Raw genomic sequence first — 18,720 nt, 5'->3', positions numbered from 1 at the left:
ATATTGGCCCCAACAATCTGGGTTCTCATTTTACCCACCTCCGGAAGGATGGAAGGCTGAGTCAACCTTGAGTCGGTGGCGAGACTTGAACTATTGAACTACAGTTAGCAGTTAGCTGAAGTAGCCTGCAGTGCTGCACTCTAACCACTGCACCACCCCGGCTCAGGAAGAATAGAATCTCTGCAAAAAAAAAAAAAGGATAACCAGAATGAATTCCCAAGACAATGCTGAGAATGTTGACTATTTGTGCATTGATCTTTCCACATTATGCTATTGAGTGATGTAGACCAAGGGTAGGCAAGGTTGGCTCTATGATATGTAGACTTCAACTCCCAGAATTCCTGAGCTAGGACGATTAGCTCAGGAATTCTGGGAGTTGAAGTCCACAAGTCATAGAAGAGCCAACTTTGCCTACCCTGATGTAGACTGCTTGGCTCAGTTTAATGGACCAACCAGAAGGAACTCAATGTTTGCCCTTAGCTAGAACATACATGTTGTAGATGGATCCCTTCCCATTCCTTTCTTCTCCTTCTCTAGGAATTCTGACCAGAGACATTTGGAAGCCTCTTCAGAAATTCTTTCACCTGGCAGAAAGGCAGTCATGGCAAGTCAAACAAGATTTTTTTTAAAAAAAAAACCCATACTTTGCATGTGAAGATCTTTAATAACAGCTTTGATGGTAACTGTACGCCCGGTTTATGAAGAAAACCTGGCAGGATAAATTGGAGCTTCCTTGTCCGAATCATTTGCCGTGTGGAACAAATTGTTTTGACAATTTAATTCTTAATCATAGTTCCTTTAGATCAGAGTTGTAGGAAGTGGTGAGAGTGAGTCAGGCTGAGTCAATTAAAATAAAGCAAAGCCCTGCATACTTTTATATAGTTCACCAGCTCTGCCCTAAGACCGAAATCTTAAGCAGCTGTACAGCCACACTAACTTCGCACAAACAGAAGCATTTATCACTGGCATTCCAGCCAAATTCCATTTATATGTAACCTTCTAAGGCATTTTCAGCAACGGAACAGAAGTCAGAGAGACTCATTTCTATTCAAAAACCCTAGCTTCCCCCCCCCCACACACACACACAAAAAAGAACAAGAAGAAAGATCCTGTTCAACCTTATTGATTCTTGCAAAACCCACATTGTTTCAGGAAGGGTTGGGAAAATGCCTCGAATTCTTCTGCGGTGAAAAGAGAACAAAAAAAATAAAAGGATTGTGAATTTCGTCCTGTAATTAACACTAATGTCCCTCCTGGTCCCAATGCTTTTTTTAAAGATGACTTTGAACCTCAGATTATGTTGCCCCGAACTCTTAAAGGCAGCATGTAGCACTACAGCAAAAATGTGCATCCCTTCTAAATTTTATAAAAATGGTACCACTGGTTTGCATGCAATATAACTTCTACCTGGCAGAGAGTCAGGCAAGGGGGCTGTAGTAGGAATTTCTCACTCTCCCCTTTCCACCCACATAGCACATTTTTACGTGAGAAAGTATTCCAAATTGATCTTGTAAATCCCAGGCCCCAGAAGAATTGCTGAGCAAGCAATCCTACTCAGCGACTCCTACGATTTCCCTCTCTTCTTTCTTTCTACCCAAGTTTATTTTTTTATTTATTAATTAATTAATTTATTAATTTATTAATTAATTAATTAATTAGATTTGTATGCCGCCCCTCTCCGTAGACTCGGGGCAGCTCACAACACAATAAAAACAGTTCCTGAAAAATCTAATAATTTACAATTTAAAGTTTAAAATAGTTTAAAAAAACCATTTTTAAGCAGACATACCTACAAACATACCATACATAAATTATATAGGCCCGGGGGAGGTGTTTCAGTTCCCCCATGCCTGACGACAAAGGTGGGTTTTAAGGAGTTTGCGAAAGGCAAGGATGGTAGGGGCAGTTCTAATCTCTGGGGGGAGCTGGTTCCAGAGAGTTGGGGCCGCCACAGAGAAGGCTCTCCCCCTGGGGCCCGCCAACCGACATTGTTTAGTTGACGGGACCCGGAGAAGGCCAACTCTGTGGGACCTAATCGGTCGCAGATTGCGGAGTGTTGGTGTGACATGGGCATACCTGGGGAAGCCCATGATTGCTCTCGCAGCTGCATTCTGCACGATCTGAAGTTTCCAAACACTTTTCAAAAGTAGCCCCATGTAGAGAGTGTTACAGTAGTCGAACCTCGAGGTGATGAGGGCATGAGTGACTGTGAGCAATGAGTCCCAGTCCAAGTGGATGAAATAAAGTTAAAAAGGTTAAAAAAAGTTCCTCATCTTGGGAAAAGTCTTCCATTTTTGGAAAAATGACATTCCCCCTAGCATTGAGAGGGGGAAACAAAGCTCAAGAGAGATTAGCGATTCGAAATCTGAGCCCAAAGACTTTTCTCTTACCTGCAATGTTTCCTCTAAGCTGCGCAGCTGCACGGCCGCTCACCTAACGAGAATGGTGCACAGCAATTTCCAACTGCCACACAGCATTTTCTAATATCAAAGGCTGTGCGACTGCACACCGGCACATGTGACTAGACAATGGCACGCAGCAGTTTCCAATTGCCGCACGTCATTTTCTACTGTTAGAGGGATCATTGCTTACCTGAATCCAAAGCTCCTTTGTCTTGGCAACATGTGGTGTGGCCCACCAGCCCGCCCATGAATTTAATATCAAGGATTGCTACTTTTATATGAAGGATTCTTCACATTATGTTCTATAAAGCAGTGTTTTTCAACCAGTGTGCCGCAGCACACTAGTGTGCCGTGAGACATGGTCATGTGTGCCGCGAAGCTCAGAGAGAGAAAGAAAGCAAGAGAGAAAGCAAGCAAGAGAGAGAGAGAAAGCAAGCAAGAGAGAGAAAGAGCGAGAGAGAGAAAGAGAACAAAAGAGAGAGAGAAAGCAAGAGAGAGAAAGAGAACAAGAGAAAGAAAACAATAGAGAGAGAAAGAGAGAGAAAGAAAGCAATAGAGAGAGAAAGAGAACAAGAGAAAGAAAGCAAGAGAGAGAGAAAGAGAGAGAGAAAGAGAGGGAGGGAAGGAGAGAGAAAGACATAGAGGGAGATAGGGAGGGAGAGAGAAAGAGCAAAAAAGAGAGGAAGGAAGGAAGAGAAAGAAAGAGGGAGGGAGAGAGAAAGAAGGGAGGGAGAGAAAGAGGGAGGGAGAGAGAAATAGAGCGAAGGGGAGGAAGAGAGAGAGGGAATTTTTTTGTCCAAACTTTTTTAGCCCCCACCCTCCCCCCGCTCAATGTGCCTCAGGGTTTTGTAAATGTAAAAAATGTGCCGCGGCTCAAAAAAGGTTGAAAATCATTGCTATAAAGGAAGACAGGAAACTACTCATGATGCATGTAACTAATCAATGGAATTCATGGGGCAATGAATGCCATCACCACTAGGTTGAGTGGCATCCCAAAATCAGACAATTTCCCATTTTCAAAATGGTCAATATTTCATTAGTAATCATGATGGACAACAAACAACAAAACTGTACTTTGAGGCATTAGGTCACTGAATTCTAGCTGCTAGCTAAACAGAAATTATGACTTCGGTCCTTATTCAACAGGAAAGTCTTCCTACCTTCCTTGAAGGACTAGAGGTGACATGTTGACAGACTTCTAATATCTCTGGGGCTGCCAAAAAGAAGAAGCGGAGGGTCAACCTATTCCCCAAAGTATCACAAGGCAAGGCAAGACACAATGGATGGAAACTAATCAAGGAGAGAAGGAACCTAGAACTAAGGAGTCATTTCCTGACAGAACAATTAATCAGTGGAATGGCTTTCCTCCAAAAGTTGTGGATGTTACATCACTGGATATATTTAAGAGACTGAACAGTCATTTCTCTGCAATACTATAGGGCAGTAATGGCAAACCCTTTAGGCACCAAGTGCCCAAATTGAAAAGTGTCTGTGTGCACGTGTGCGCTGGAGCACAGGAAACCCAAAGAGCATCTGGCCGAGGGCACGTGGGCGCACTGGCCACTTGAGCTTTGGGTTTCAGGCGCCCAGGTGCAAAATGGTCAGCTGGTCTTCAGATGTGCCAGAGCACCAGAAACCCAAAGACCAGCTGACCAGTGCACATTCACCAGCTGGCCACTGGGTCTTTGGATTTCTGGCACACATCCTGGTCTCCCTGTGCGCCATAAACCCAAAGATCAGCTGGCTGGTACGATGCATGTGGTGGCTAGCTGGTCTTTGGGTTTCCGGTGCTCCGGGATGTGTGAAGACTAGCTGACTGGCACAGATGAACATCATCATCATCATTATTATTGTTGTTGTTGTTGTTCTTGTTGTTGTTGTTATAAATAATGATAGGGTTTTATATGTTTTTAATATTAGATTTGTTCCACTACTATATTGTTTTTATTACTGTTGTGAGCCGCCCCGAGTCTTCGGAGAGGGGCGGCATACAAATCTAATAAATAATAATAATAGAAACATAGAAGAATGAGGTCTCTTTCTGCCGTCAGTCTTCTATGTTTCTATGTTTCTATGATTATTATTTATTAGATTTGCATGCCGCCCCTCTCTGAAGTCCCGGGGCGGCTCACAACAGTAATAAAAACAATATAGTAGTGGAACAAATCTAATATTAAAAACATATAAAACCCTATCATTATTTAAAAAAATAAAATTTTAAAAAAACCAAACAGCACATTTATACCAAACATGCTGGAAACCACAAGAACAACTGGAGACGGCGTGCGTGCCTAAAGAGAGGGCTGTGAGTGCCACCTCTGACATGCATGCCTTAGGTTCGCCATCAAGGGTATAGGACTGTGATGGTGAATCTATGGCACATACGCCATTTGTGGCACACGGGGCCATATCTAAGGGCACACGAGGCGTTGCGCTAACTTAGCTCTAGTGTGCATGCGTGCACTGACCAGCTGATTTTCAGCCTTTGGGAAGGTGGGGGGAGGTTGTTTTTGCCCTCCCCATGCTTCAGGAAAGCCTCTGGATGGCAAAAAAAATGGACCTAAACAATGTCGTTTGGCGGGACCCAGGGGAAGAGCCTTCTCTGTGGCGGACCCAGCCCTCTGGAACCAGCTCCCCCCAGAGATTAGAATTGCCCCCACCCTCCTTAAAGCTCCTTAAAAGCCATCAGGCATGGGGAACTGAGATATTCCTTCCCCCTAGGCCTTTACAATCTATGCATTGTATGTTTGCGTGTATGTTTGATTTTATAATAAGGGGTTTTTTTTAGTTGTTTTAGTATTGGACTGTTACATGCTGTTTTTATCATTGTTGTTAGCTGCCCCGAGTCTTCAGAGAGGGGCGGCATACAAATCTAATAAATTATTATTATTATTATTATTATTATTATTATTATTATTATTATTAATAGTGTGCCGGAAGTTCAGAACCGAACTTCTGGTTGGGCTGTTTTTCACCCTCCTCAGGCTTCAGGAGGCTTTCAAGCAGACTTCAGGAGGCTTTCCTGAACTCTGGGGAAGGTGAAAAACAGTCCAACGGGCCTATCAGAACTCCAGGGGCTTCAGCGAAGCCTGCACGCATGCACCGGGGGGCAACATGGAGCAGGGGTGAATTGCATGCATGGGCAAGGGGAGGACATTGCATTATAAGTGTGGGAGCATTATCGTGCACATACGCATCCTTTTGGCACCCAAGCAAAAAAAGTGACATCATCATTGGTAATAGAGCAGTAATGGCGAACCTTTTTTTTCTCAGGTGTCAAAAGAGCTTGCACAAGTGCTATTGCGCCTGTGCAAGTGCCCACACCCATAATGGGTGGGGCAAAAACAGCTTCCCTCGTTTTCCGGAGACCTTCTGGAGGTCAAAAACGCCCTGTTTCCCAAATTCTGGTGGGCCCAGAACAAGGCTCTTGTTTCGGCCTCCCCAGGCTCCAAAGGTTTCCCTGGAACTGGGGACGATAAAACACCCTCCTCCATCCCACCGGAGGCTCTCTGGAAGCCAAAAACGCCCTCCCAGAGCCTCTGTGCAAGGCAAAAATCAGCTAGCTGGCACACACATGGACATTGGAGTTGAGCCAGGGCAACGGCTTGCGTGCCAGCAGATATGGCTCCGCATGTCACCTGTGGCACCCGTGCCATAGGTTCGCCATCACTGGTAGAGTCTCCTGCATGAGCAGGGGTTGGATTAGAAGACCTCCAAGGTCCCTTCCAACTACAGTGATACCTCATGATACGAACTTAATTGGTTCCAGGAGGAGGTTCGTAAGGTGAAAAGTTCGTAAGACGAAACAATGTTTCCCATAGGAATCAATGTAAAAGCAAATAATGCGTGCAAATCCTTCAGGAAAATCCCAAACTTTAGAAGGGAGGCGAACAGAGGGCAGGGAGGAGCAGCTAAAGGGGGCGGGTGGAAGAAGCAAGACTAGGCTAAAGGGTGAGTGGGAAGGAAGAAAGGCAAGGGGGACGCCCCTCCCTTTTCTTTCTTCAAAAGACACCCTTTCAGTGCCTCTGCAAGCACGCTGTTCTCCTACTTTTGTTAATGCAAAGTCTTTCCCCCTCCAAGCCGCCCTTCCCTTTTCTTTCTTCAAAAGACACCCTTTCAGAGCCTCTGCAAGCACGCTGTTCTCCTACTTTTGTTAATGCAAAGTCTTTCCCCCTCCAAGCCGCCCTTCCCTTTTCTTTCTTCAAAAGACACCCTTTCAGAGCCTCTGCAAGCACGCTGTTCTCCTACTTTTGTTAATGCAAAGTCTTTCCCCCTCCAAGCCGCTCCTCCCTTTTCTTTCTTCAAAAGACACCCTTTCAGTGCCTCTGCAAGCACGCTGTTTTCCTACTTTCGTTAATGCAAAGTCTTTCCCCGTCCAAGCCGCCCCTCCCTTTTCTTTCTTCAAAAAAGGGGGAAAAAGAAACCCCTTCATCCCAGCAGCAGCTGCTTGGGTTCGTAAGGTGAAAATAGTTCGGAAGAAGAGGCAAAAAAATCTTAAACACCGGGTTCGTATCTTGAAAAGTTCGTTAGAAGAGGCGTTCGTAAGATGAGGTACCACTGTATTATATTTCTGTTATCCTTCCCAAATTCCCAACCAGTTAACGAAGTCCAACTTCTGGAATTACAGAAGGAAGTTATTTCTCCATAAAATGTGCAATATTCAAAATTTGCCGCAATCTGCTCCTCTTCCTTGAAGCCTTTGTATAAAAGAAAAGGGACAATCTGTGACATGTGGCTTATGGTTTTTTGGGTACTTCTACCGCAAACCCTTTGAAGGTCTGATGACCCAAATTATCACATGGCCGAATGGTTTCATGCAACTTTTCCTGGAATCACATACATCCCCAAATCCAACACCATGTTTATTTGTTTGCAGCTGAAATGCAATGTGTGAGCCCAGCTGTTGATCATAGCTATGGGCATTCCAGGCTATGAGAGCGCAGTCACTAAACCACGATCCAAAAAGAGTGGCTTAGAATGATCTGTCCATCTAGACAGATGGACAGTGGAAGTGATGTGCCGGTGCCTGGAGGCTGTTGGGGTCTGGATAGGTGTCAACAGACTCAAACTCAACCCTGATAAGATGGAGTGGCTGTGGGTTTTGCCTCCCAAGGACAATCCCATCTGTCTATCCATTACCGGGGGGGGGGGGGATTACTGACCCCTTCAGAGAAGGTTCGCAACTTGGGCGTCCTCCTCAATCCACAACTAACATTAGAGAACCATCTTTCGGCTGTGGCGAGGGGGGTGTTTGCCCAGTTTTGCCTGGTGCACCAGTTGCGACCCTAGGTGGACCGGGAGTCACTGCTAACAGTCACTCATGCCCTCATCACCTCAAGGTTCAACTACTGTAATGCTCTCTACATGGGGCTACCTTTGAAGAGTGTTCAGAAACTTCAGATCATGCAGAATGCAGCTGCGAGAGCAGTCATGGGCTTTCCCAGATATGCCCATGTTACACCAACACTCCGCAGTCTGCATTGGTTGCCGATCAGTTTCCGGTCACAATTCAAAGTGTTGGTTATAACCTATAAAGCCCTTCATGGCATCGGACCAGAATATCTCCGGGACCACCTTCTGCCGCATGAATCCCAGCAACCAATTAGGTCCCAGAGTTGGCCTTCTCCAGGTCCCATCAACGAAACAATGTCGTCTGGCGGGGCCCAGGGGAAGAGCCTTCTCTGTGGTGGGCCCGACCCTCTGGAACCAACTCCCTCTGGAGATCAGAACTGCCCCCACCCTCCTTGCCTTTCCCAAACTCCTAAAAACCCACCTCTGCCGTCAGGAATGGGGAAATTGATTCCCCCGGACTGTTTCATTTTATGTATGGTTTGTTTGGGATTTATGACTGTTTTTTTTTTTATAATAAGGGTTTTAAACTGTCCTTTTTTAACCATTAGATTTGTACTATGTATTGTTGTTGTAAGCCTCTCCGAGTCTCTGGAGAGGGGCGGCATACAAATCTAAATAATAATAATAATAATAATAATAATAATAATAATAATAATAATAATAATAATAATAATACAATAATTTTCACTAGGCAGCTCATAAACCTGGCTGCTTTCCAGGAACTTAAGGAAACAAAACTGTGTGTCTTATTCTTAAGGATAGTGCAGTGCGTGCTACACACCATCAAAGAAATTCCACATCTCAGAAAGCCAACAAAAGGTTAAGTCTACAAGCGAAGGTTAAATTTTTCCTGCAATGAGCAGAGAACAGTCGATTAAGGAAATAACCCTGTATCAGCACTCAAAAGCTAGAATCTGCTAAAAAATTGGCTACCTCCTCTCTTCTTACTATCATCCGGTAAGGGAATAATAATGGGGAGGGGCTCAGATTGATGCAAAAAATAGTGTCACTGAACTCACCTCTTCTACATGTATCTTGTGATGCTATACACAAACATACAAATGTGGTTTTATAATTCAAATGAAATCAGGAAAGTCGCGTTAATTCTGAACTCCTGAATTATTATTTCACTGTTTCCATGCCAAATCCAGTGAGATTTCTGCCAAGAAGGCAAGAGATTTTAAAAAAGTTTATTTGGGGGATTTTTTTTCTCCAGGTATCATGGAACACCTTTAATAGATGTGATAATAACTAGAGTATGTATGTATGTATGTATGTATGTATGTATGTATGTATGTATGTATGTATGTATATAATAATTAATAATAATAATAATTTATTAGATTTGTATGCCACCCCTCTCCGAGGACTCGCAGCAGCTATGTATGTATGTATGTATGTATGTATGTATGTATGTATTTGATTGATTGATTGATTGATTGATTGATTGATTGATTGATATGTTGATCCTCTCCGAGGATGTAAGATTTGTATCTTACAGAGCAATAGCATTTAGACTTATATACCACTTCACAGTGCCTTGCAACCTTCTCTAAGCGGTTTACAGAGAGTGAGCATATTGCCCCCAACAATCTGGGTCCTCATTTTACCAACCTTGGTGAGATTCGATTTGCCAAACTGCTGGCAGCCGGTGATCGGCAGAAGTAGCTTGTAGTACTGCACTCTAACCACTGCACCACCGAGGCTCTTAGGAGCCTCATCCATGATGCTCCACACAATGGAACCATTTCAAAGAACAATACTGAGAATGGAATAAACCTGGAATTTATAAAACCATCGATATTGTACATGGTGCAGCCGAAGGAATCATTCATTCATTCATTCATTCATTTATTGGACTTGTATGCCACCCCTCTCCGTGGACTCGGGGGCGGCTCAAAACATAGAGCAAAAACACAACAGTACAGTTATCCAATTAATATACTAAAAAGGTCTTAAAATTCTAACTTTAAAAACATTCATTCATTCATTCAAATATCACATTAACAACATTCGCTGCTGGACAGGGGAAGGTGTAATGTCCCCAGGCCTGGCGGCGAAGATGTGTTTTTAAACTCTTTCGGAAGGCAAGGAGGGTGGGGGCAGTGTGAATCTCTGGGGGGGGGGCTGATTCCAGAGGGCCAGGGCCACCACAGAGAAGGTTCTTCCCCTAGGTCTCGCCAACCGACATTGTTTGGTTGACGGGACCCTAAGGAGACCAACTCTGTAGGACCTCATCGGTCACTGGGATTCATGCAGCATAAGGCAGTCTCGGAGATAGTCTGGTCCTGTGCCATGTAGGGCTTTATAGGTCATAACCAACATAACCATGTGCTACTACACCAAAGTTCTTCACTAAGGACAGGGGCTGGAATCTGCCCTTATCAGAGGTGGGATTCAGCTGGTTTGGGCGAACCACTAGCGGCTTAATCCCGTCCTATATCGCTATGTATTTTGATGCCGCAAGCATGCGCGGACAGCTCGCACAAATGCTGTGTTTTATGATGTGGCGCACATGTGCACAAGGCGCACCATGCGAGTCCGTGCTCACATTTCCCATTCTGGACCAACCGGTTGTCGAATTATTTGAAGCCCACCTCCGCCGTAGGTGACGATATCAATTCCAGAGGCTGCTTTACAAATGGACTAACGCGAAAAAAGATAAAGCCAAGGGGAACATTCCAATCCCCAACGCGATTTTCAAAAGTTCGCTTGGAGGCATTCTTCTCCATCACCTTTAAAACTGGGGCTTTGATGCAAAGGAGGAAAGGCCTGGTTGGAATTCCTCGGCGTGTGTACACGCAGGAGGAAATTGGACCAATAGACCCGAACGATTGTCTCTTTAATTTTTAAGTTCCCATCAAACTGTGTCTACAAATTATAAAAACGTCTAAAATATGCGATGAGATTAGATTACAAGGGTCACGACCTTTAGGGAGAAACGAAATAAGCTGCAGGCATCTAGAGAGGATTACACTGTGTATGTTGCACAATGCCAGACTGTGGAAAGCACACGGAGATAAAAGGATGCCGTTAAAACGCTAAGGCAAAAAATTCACTCATGGAATGCGGTAACAGGACCGGCCTACGTGATAATATTTAAAATAGTAAAAAAGTTTTTAAGTTTATGTTTAAATAGAAGAAGGAAAGGGAAAAGGTACCTTTCCCACTGTCCTTAAACCATTTCTAGTTGATTTTATTGCTTTATTCAGAGTTATTCACTTCTATTTTCCCCCCCCTATTAAATTCCTTGTCACATTAAGACGGACTCAATAATGTTAATATTTTTTTAATTCAGAGTATTCTTTTAAATAATACAGTGATCCCCCGGTTATTGCGTCCCCAACCATTGCGAACAGGGTAATTTGCGATTTTTGAACCCGGAAGTCAAAACACCATCTACGCATGCGTGCCCTTTTTTCTATGGGCACGCATGCGTAGATGGGGCCCGGCAGATCAGCTGCTGGGCGGCTTTCCTGGGTCTTCCCCCTCTTGCTGGCGGGAGGGCGAGCAGCGGGCATCAGCAAGGAGTTTCCCCACCGCCCATGCAAACTCCTCGCTGCCGCCCGCCCTTCGCCCGCCCACGCCGTTCATTCTCGCCGCTTTCGAGCTGAGTCCTGAAGCGAATTCGCTCCAAGACTCAGCTCGAAAGCGCCGAGAGCCAGCGTGGACAAGCCGTTCGCTGGCGCTGGCTATCGGCGCTTTTGAGCTGAGTCCGGAAGAGAATTCGCTCCCGGACTCAGCTCGAAAGCGCCGAGAGCCAGCGTGGACAAGCCGTTCGCTGGCGCTGGCTATCGGCGCTTTTGAGCTGAGTCCGGAAGAGAATTCGCTCCCGGACTCAGCTCGAAAGCGCCGAGAGCCAGCGTGGACAAGCCGTTCGCTGGCGCTGGCTATCAGCGCTTTTGAGCTGAGTCCGGAAGAGAATTCGCTCCCGGACTCAGCTCGAAAGCGCCGAGAGCCAGCGTGGACAAGCCGTTCGCTGGCGCTGGCTATCGGCGCTTTTGAGCTGAGTCCGGAAGAGAATTCACTCCCGGACTCAGCTCGAAAGCGCCGAGAGCCAGCGTGGACAAGCCGTTCGCTGGCGCTGGCTATCGGCGCTTTTGAGCTGAGTCCGGAAGCGAATTCGCTCCTGGACTCAGCTCGAAAGCGCCGAGAGCCAGCGTGGACAAGCCGTTCGCTGGGCCGGCATGGGGGGCTTGCCAGCACCCCCCGGACCCCCAACCCGGGTTTGGGGGGCTGCTAGGAAGCCCCCCATGCCGGCGGCAAACAGCCGCGCCGCCCCCAATCTTCGGCTCCTCGCTAGCGCTGTGGGAGTAAAAACACCATCTGCACATGCGCAGATGGTGTTTTTACTTCCGCAGCGCTACTTCGCGAAAACCCGCTCGTTGCGGGGGGTCCTGGAACGGAACCCTCGCAACGAGCGGGGGATCACTGTAATAATAATATTCTTTTTAATATGTTTGTGAGTGACATAGGGGAAGGTTTGGTAGGGAAGGTTTGCCTATTTGCCGATGACTCTAAAGTGTGCAATAGGGTTGATAATCCTGGAGGGGTCTGTAATATGGTAAATGATTTAGCTTTACTAGATAAATGGTCAAAGCAATGGAAACTGCAGTTTAATGTTTCCAAATGTAAAATAATGCACTTGGGGAAAAGAAATCCTCAATCTGAGTATTGCATTGGCAGTTCTGTGTTAGCAAAAACTTCAGAAGAGAAGGATTTAGGGGTCATGATTTCTGACAGTCTCAAAATGGGTGAGCAGTGTGGTCGGGCAGTAGGAAAAGCAAGTAGGATGCTTGGCTGCATAGCTAGAGGTATAACAAGCAGGAAGAGGGAGATTGTGATCCCCTTATATAGAGCGCTGGTGAGAGCACATTTGGAATACTGTGTTCAGTTCTGGAAACCTCACCTAAAAAAAGATATTGACAAAATTGAACGGGTCCAAAGATGGGCTACAAGAATGGTGCAAGGTCTTAAGCATAAAACGTATCAGGAAAGACTTCATGAACTCAATCTGTATCGTCTGGAGGACAGAAGGAAAAGGGGGAACATGATAGAAACATTTGAATATGTCAAAGGGTTAAATAAGGTTCAGGAGGGAAGTGTTTTTAATAGGAAAGTGAACACAAGAACAAGGGGGGGAAATCTGAAGTTAGTTGGGGGAAAAGATCAAAAGCAACATGAGAAAATATTATTTTACTAAAAGAGTAGTAGATCCTTGGAACAAACCTCCAGCAGACGTGGTTGGTAAATCCACAGTAACTGAATTTAAACATGCCTGGGATAAACATGTATCCATCCTTAGATAAAATACAGAAAATAGTATAAGGGCAGACTACATGGATCATGAGGTCTTTTTCTGCCGTCAGTCTTCTATGTTTATCATAATAATAATTATTATTATTAATTTGTTTGTTTGTTTGTTTATTTATTTGATTTGTATGCCGCCCCTCTCCAAGGACTCGGAGCGGCAATTTTAGCTTAAATTCCTTGTACATACCTTTTAAAAAACGTCCTACAGCCCGGGCCTATAGATCCATTGTTATGTGCATCTCCAGAATTGCTTCGTGTTGGCTAATGGCTGTAATAAAGATAATGTGAATTTTATTTTTATTTTTTCCATTTTTCATTAGGTGGGTTTCAAAAAAATAGCCGTATTCATTTCAGATGGCATAATAATCCACTGAATTATGTCCACGACTAAAAGGGGGGGGGATTTCCTTCTGGGTCATCTAAACTAAATCAAATATTAATTCATATTGTTATGATGTTTAAATGAATATATGAATATATTGGCTTTTAACGATGATCCAGCTCAACCCTTTTCAATGTTATAACACAGTCAAGAGCCGAAAGGCATCATAATCTGTATTTCCCCAAAGCTCTACTTTTTAAAGCTTTTTTTATTGGAGTCTGCAATTCAAAAATCCCATAGAGAAGACGGTATGGGGAAAAGATTACTCAAATATACTGTTCATCTAGTAAACAAAATGAATGTTAAAAATACTGCATAGAATATTTTGTGAGTGTTGTGTTTAAGTCACAAATGGACGTGGAAAGAGGTCAAAATGAATTGAATGCTGAGTAAAATTAGAAACCAAGTGAAGTTATATGGATCAATTTGTCTAAATTTAGACGTGTGTTTATATCTCAATCATAAATAAATGAATTATTTAAAAATGCAGATCCCAAAATAGGCCCCCTTTTACATTGGAATCAGGTATGTGATCCTAAATAATTTAAAACACTGGCCAATTTAGAAATAATTACTGGAATTGTCCTCACCACAATAGTTGGTAAAATAGGGCAAGATTCACAACTTGTCTTGCTTAGCAAGAAAAAGTTTTGACTCAATTGAAGCTGTAAGTCCAGGACTTCTCAGTCAACCAGGTCATGATTGTCCCAATAATGCTTTTATGGGTTTTTTTAAGATGTTTCGCTTCTCTTCCAAGAAGCTTCCTCAGTTTTGGAAACCGAAGAACTGAATAATGATGATGATGATGATGATGATGATGATGATGATGATGATGATGATATTATTATTATTTATTAGATTTGTATGCCGCCCCTCTCCGAAAACTCGGGGCAGCTCACAACAATAATAATAACAATGTTACAATGTAAAGAAATCTAATATTAAAAAGATCTAAAAACCCATCATTGAAAACCATGCACCACATGCATACATAAAATATATACAAAAAATATAAAAGCCGGGAAGGGGGGGGGGCATGTCTCAATTCCCCCATTTCTGGCGATACAGATGGGTCTTAAGCAATTTACGAAAGACAAGGAGGGTGGGGGCAGTTCTAATCTCTGGGGGGAGTTGATTCCAGTGGGCCGGGGCTGCCACAGAGAAGGCTCTTCCCCTGGGGCCTGCCAGACAACATTGTTTAGTCGACAGGACCTGGAGAAGGCCAACTCTGTGGGACCTTATCGGCTACTGGGATTCGTGCGGCAAGAGATGGTCCCAAAGAAGCAAGAACTGAAGAAGCTTCTTGCATGAGAAGCAAAACGTCTTCAAAGAAAAAACAGAAAGATTGTGTTAGTGGTCTGCGGGATTTAAAATGATGAATTTAGTGGTCCCTGAGGTCCAAAAAAGGTTGTTGACCCCTGCTCTAAAAGCTATACAGCACACACCTAATGTTCTCCTCTGAGCTGAGGGAGTCTTTTTACTCCAAACATAAACTGCAACTTTAATCCAGGTGTTACGAAGCAATTCCCCTCGTCCTCACCTCACCTATTAGCGCTTGGGGGGAAAATCGGCCTAAAATCCTCCGACCTTTGAAATTCTCAAGACCCAGCAACTATTTCACACAAATCTTCCAAAGCTAAGAAACCCATGTTAAAAAGTCCCTTCCTCATCCCCTCCCCACCTCAACAGCCCCCACAAATCCTTTGCACCACTGTGCCTACCGCCCCTGTCCTATTGTCATTTTTTATCATTACTTTTTGCTTATGCTATGTTTATACAAATTACTATCCTATACATGTTTGACAAATAAATAAACATAGAAACATAGAAGATTGACAGCAGAAAAAGACCTCCTGGTCCATCTAGTCTGCCCTTGTACTATTTCCTGTATTTTATCTTATCCTGTATTTCCTGTATTTTATCTTAGGATGGATATATGTTTATCCCAGGCATGTTTAAATTCAGTTACCAACCACATCTTCTGGAAGTTTGTTCCCAGCATCTACTACTCTTTCAGTAAAATAATACAGTGGTACCTCGGTTCTCGACCACAATTCGTTCCAGAAGTGTGGTCGAGAACCGATTTGGTCGAGTACGGAATTAATTTATCCCATAGGAAATAATGGAAATGGGTTTAATTGGTTTCCAGCCCCTATTTCCTTTATTTCCTATGGGATAAAGATCTGAGGTCTAAGCACTCCGAGCTGTAGGAAGGGTGGGGGCAGCTGCAATACCGGCAGTTTCGGGGGCTCCTTTCCTCAGTGGTTCGTCTTCTTCCCTTTAAGCAGCTACACCAACTTTCTCCTTCCCGAGGCGGCAGCGGCTTTCCTTCAAGCAGCAGCAGCGCCGGGAACGTCACATGAGAAAGGGAAGCCGCTGACGTTCCCGGCGCTACTGCTGCTCGAAGGAAAGCCGCCGCCGTCGCCGGGAAGGAGAAAGTTGGTGTAGCTGCTTAGAGGGAACAAGACGAACCACTGAGGAAAGGAGCCCCCTCCGAAATTGCCGGTATTGTAGCCGCCCCCACCCTTCCTACAGCTTGGAGCGCTTAGACTAGAGACTGGGAGGCTGTTTAGTGGGCGGCCAGGATGGACGTGTCGGATTCCGACTCCCATTCCGTCTCACCCCGTCCCCTCAGATCTTGTAGCATTTCGGATAATAAACAAAATTTTCTGTGGCTGTTCGGTATCCGAATTTTTGTTCAGATACCGAAGCAAATTTTTGCCGAAAATTTTGTTCGGTATCCGAAATGTACGAGAACCAAAGCATTCAAGTACCAAGGTACCACTGTATTTTCTATGGTTGCTAAATAAATAAATAAAGCTTCTCAGCCATTCAGAGCTATGCAAATTGGTAGCGGGTTGCTATCGTACGTACGCAACATCGGTAGCGACATTGAACTGGGTGCGCATAGCTTTGCGTCCCTGGCATGTCCGAGCATCCGAGCGAGATTTTGCTTCTGCACATGCGCAGGAAGTAAAATCTTGCGAGGGGACGCATGTGAGAGATTTTGGCTGCGCATGCGCGGAAGCAAAAAAATCCATCCCAATTTCACACACGTGAGCATCTCCTTACAAAAAATTGAGTCTTCGGAGAGGGGCGGCATACAAATCCAATAAATTATTATTATTATTATTATTATTATTATTATTATTATTATTATTATTATTATTCCTGCACATGCGCAGAAGCAAAATCTTGCTCGGTTGTGCACATGCGCACACTGGAGATGCAAAGCTGTGCAAGTGGCGCACCAGGAGTGCCGGGAGCGGCAACCCTCGCCCGATGCAAACAGTAGTGAAGTCTGATTTGTTTTGCATCTGCTGGGCTGCGCACTTCTCAAAAAACAGAGGAAGTTAAATATTTATGGAAGGGTGACTGTTTGTTTAATTTCTCTGCTGCGGCAGCCCGCAGGGAAAGAGAGCCATAGTGACAAGCTAAAGTGACAAGCATCCTCAGCAACCCGGCAGGAGATGGGGGAGGATGTTCCACCAAGGTTATCCTTCTCACATTCATCTTCTTTACTTGCACTGAGGAAGTCATCCATTTCCCAAGGAGACTCCGCACAGGGTTTTCTCAAACTGAGCTCCGGAAAGGGATGTGGAAGAAAAACACTCATTTATATCTGAGATTGCCTGAGCCCACCACACTGGATGTTTCTCTCCATCATTCATTCATTTAGCTGACGGGACCCAAAGAAGTCCAGCCCTGTGGCCGGGGTGGCACAGCAGGTAGAGTGCTGTACTACAGGCCACTGAAGCTGACTGTGGATCTGAAGGTCAGCGGTTCAGATCTCATCACCGGCTCAAGGTTGACTCAGCCTTCCATCCTTCCGAGGTGGGTAAAATGAGGACCCGGATTGTGGGGGCAATAATGCTGGCTCTGTTAAAAAGTGCTATTGCTAACATGTTGTAAGCCGCCCTGAGTCTAAGGAGAAGGGCGGCATAAAAATTGAACGAACAAACAAACAAAAAAACAAAAAAACAAATAACCAGTCACTGAGAGGTACATGGTAGAAGGCAATCTCAAAGATACTCTGGCCCTGAGTCATGTAGGGCTTTAAAGGTAATAAGTAACATCTTGAATTATGAACACTACTACTACAATCCTCAAAAGAAACATAGAAACATAGAAGATTGATGGCAGATTGATGGTCCATCTAGTCTGCCCTTGAACTATTTCCTGTACAGTGTTCCCTCGATTTTCACGGGGGATGCGTTCCGAGACCACCCGCGAAAGTCGAATTTCCGCGAAGTAGAGATGCAGAAGTAAATACACCATTTTTGGCTATGGACAGTATCACAAGCCATCCCTTAACACTTTAAACCCCTAAATTACCATTTCCCATTCCCTTAACAATCATTTACTCACCATTACTGGTACTCACCATTGAATAAGACACTTAGTGATCCTGATATAAATAAACATAATTATTTATTAACAATAATTATTTTTTTTGTTATTTATTTGCAAAGTTTATTAGTTTGGTGATGACGTATGACGTCATCGGGTGGGAAAAAACATGGTATAGAAAGAAAAACCCGCGAAGTATTTTTTAATTAATATTTTTTGAAAAACCGTGGTATAGGCTATTGGTTGATCGCTCTGACCGTCAGGAAGTTCCTCCTTATCTCCATGTTGAATCTCTCCTTGGTCAGCTTCCAGCCGTTGCTCCTCGTCCGGCCCTCTGGTGCCCTGAAGAATAGTGATCCCCTCCCCTCTGTGACATCCCCTCGTATACTTGTAGACTGCTCTCATGTCCGCTCTGGCCCCCCTTTTCTCTAGGCTATCCATGCCCAGTTCCCTCAGTCTCTCTTCGTAAGTCTTGGTTTTCAGTCCCTTAATCATCTTGGTTGCTCTTTTTTGCACCTTCTCCAGAGTTTCAATGTCTCTTTTGAAGTGTGGTGACCAGAACTGAATACAGTACTCCAGGTGTGGTCAGACAGGGCGTAGTAGAGTGGTATTAAGACTTCCCTGGTCTTGGAGTGTATTCCCCGGTTGATGCAGCTTAGGATTGTGTTGGCTTTTTAAGCTGCTTCTGCACATTGTTGGCTCATGTTTACTTGATTGTCCACCAAGACTCCGAGGTCTCTTTCGCAGTCGCTACTGCTAAGAGGGGTTTCTCCCAGGCTGTATGTGTGTTATGAGAAAAGCAACCTAGAACGAAGACATTTGCTGGCAGTCTGAAGAGCTTGCCTTCAGATGTTGTGGTTGCTCCAACAATGGAGGCTTTGATGAAGAGATTGGACAGCCATTTGTCCAGAATGCTATAGG

General features: G+C 44.4%; 1 long non-coding RNA gene across 1 annotated transcript in view; it reads right to left on the bottom strand.

Moving 5' to 3' along the window:
- The window catches only part of LOC139165997 (uncharacterized), a 153,827-nt gene that overhangs the window by 130,699 nt on the left and 4,408 nt on the right, over positions 1-18,720 (bottom strand). The window contains exon 2 of the long non-coding RNA XR_011558862.1: positions 13,255-13,335. This is a non-coding gene — a long non-coding RNA (uncharacterized lncRNA). The remainder of the gene's footprint in view (positions 1-13,254; positions 13,336-18,720) is intronic.

The sequence above is a fragment of the Erythrolamprus reginae genome, chromosome 3 (assembly GCF_031021105.1).
Source record: "Erythrolamprus reginae isolate rEryReg1 chromosome 3, rEryReg1.hap1, whole genome shotgun sequence".
Lineage (NCBI taxonomy): Eukaryota > Metazoa > Chordata > Lepidosauria > Squamata > Dipsadidae > Erythrolamprus > Erythrolamprus reginae.
Note: the sequence above shows the minus strand (reverse complement) of the source record. Positions and strands in the feature narration are given on the sequence as shown.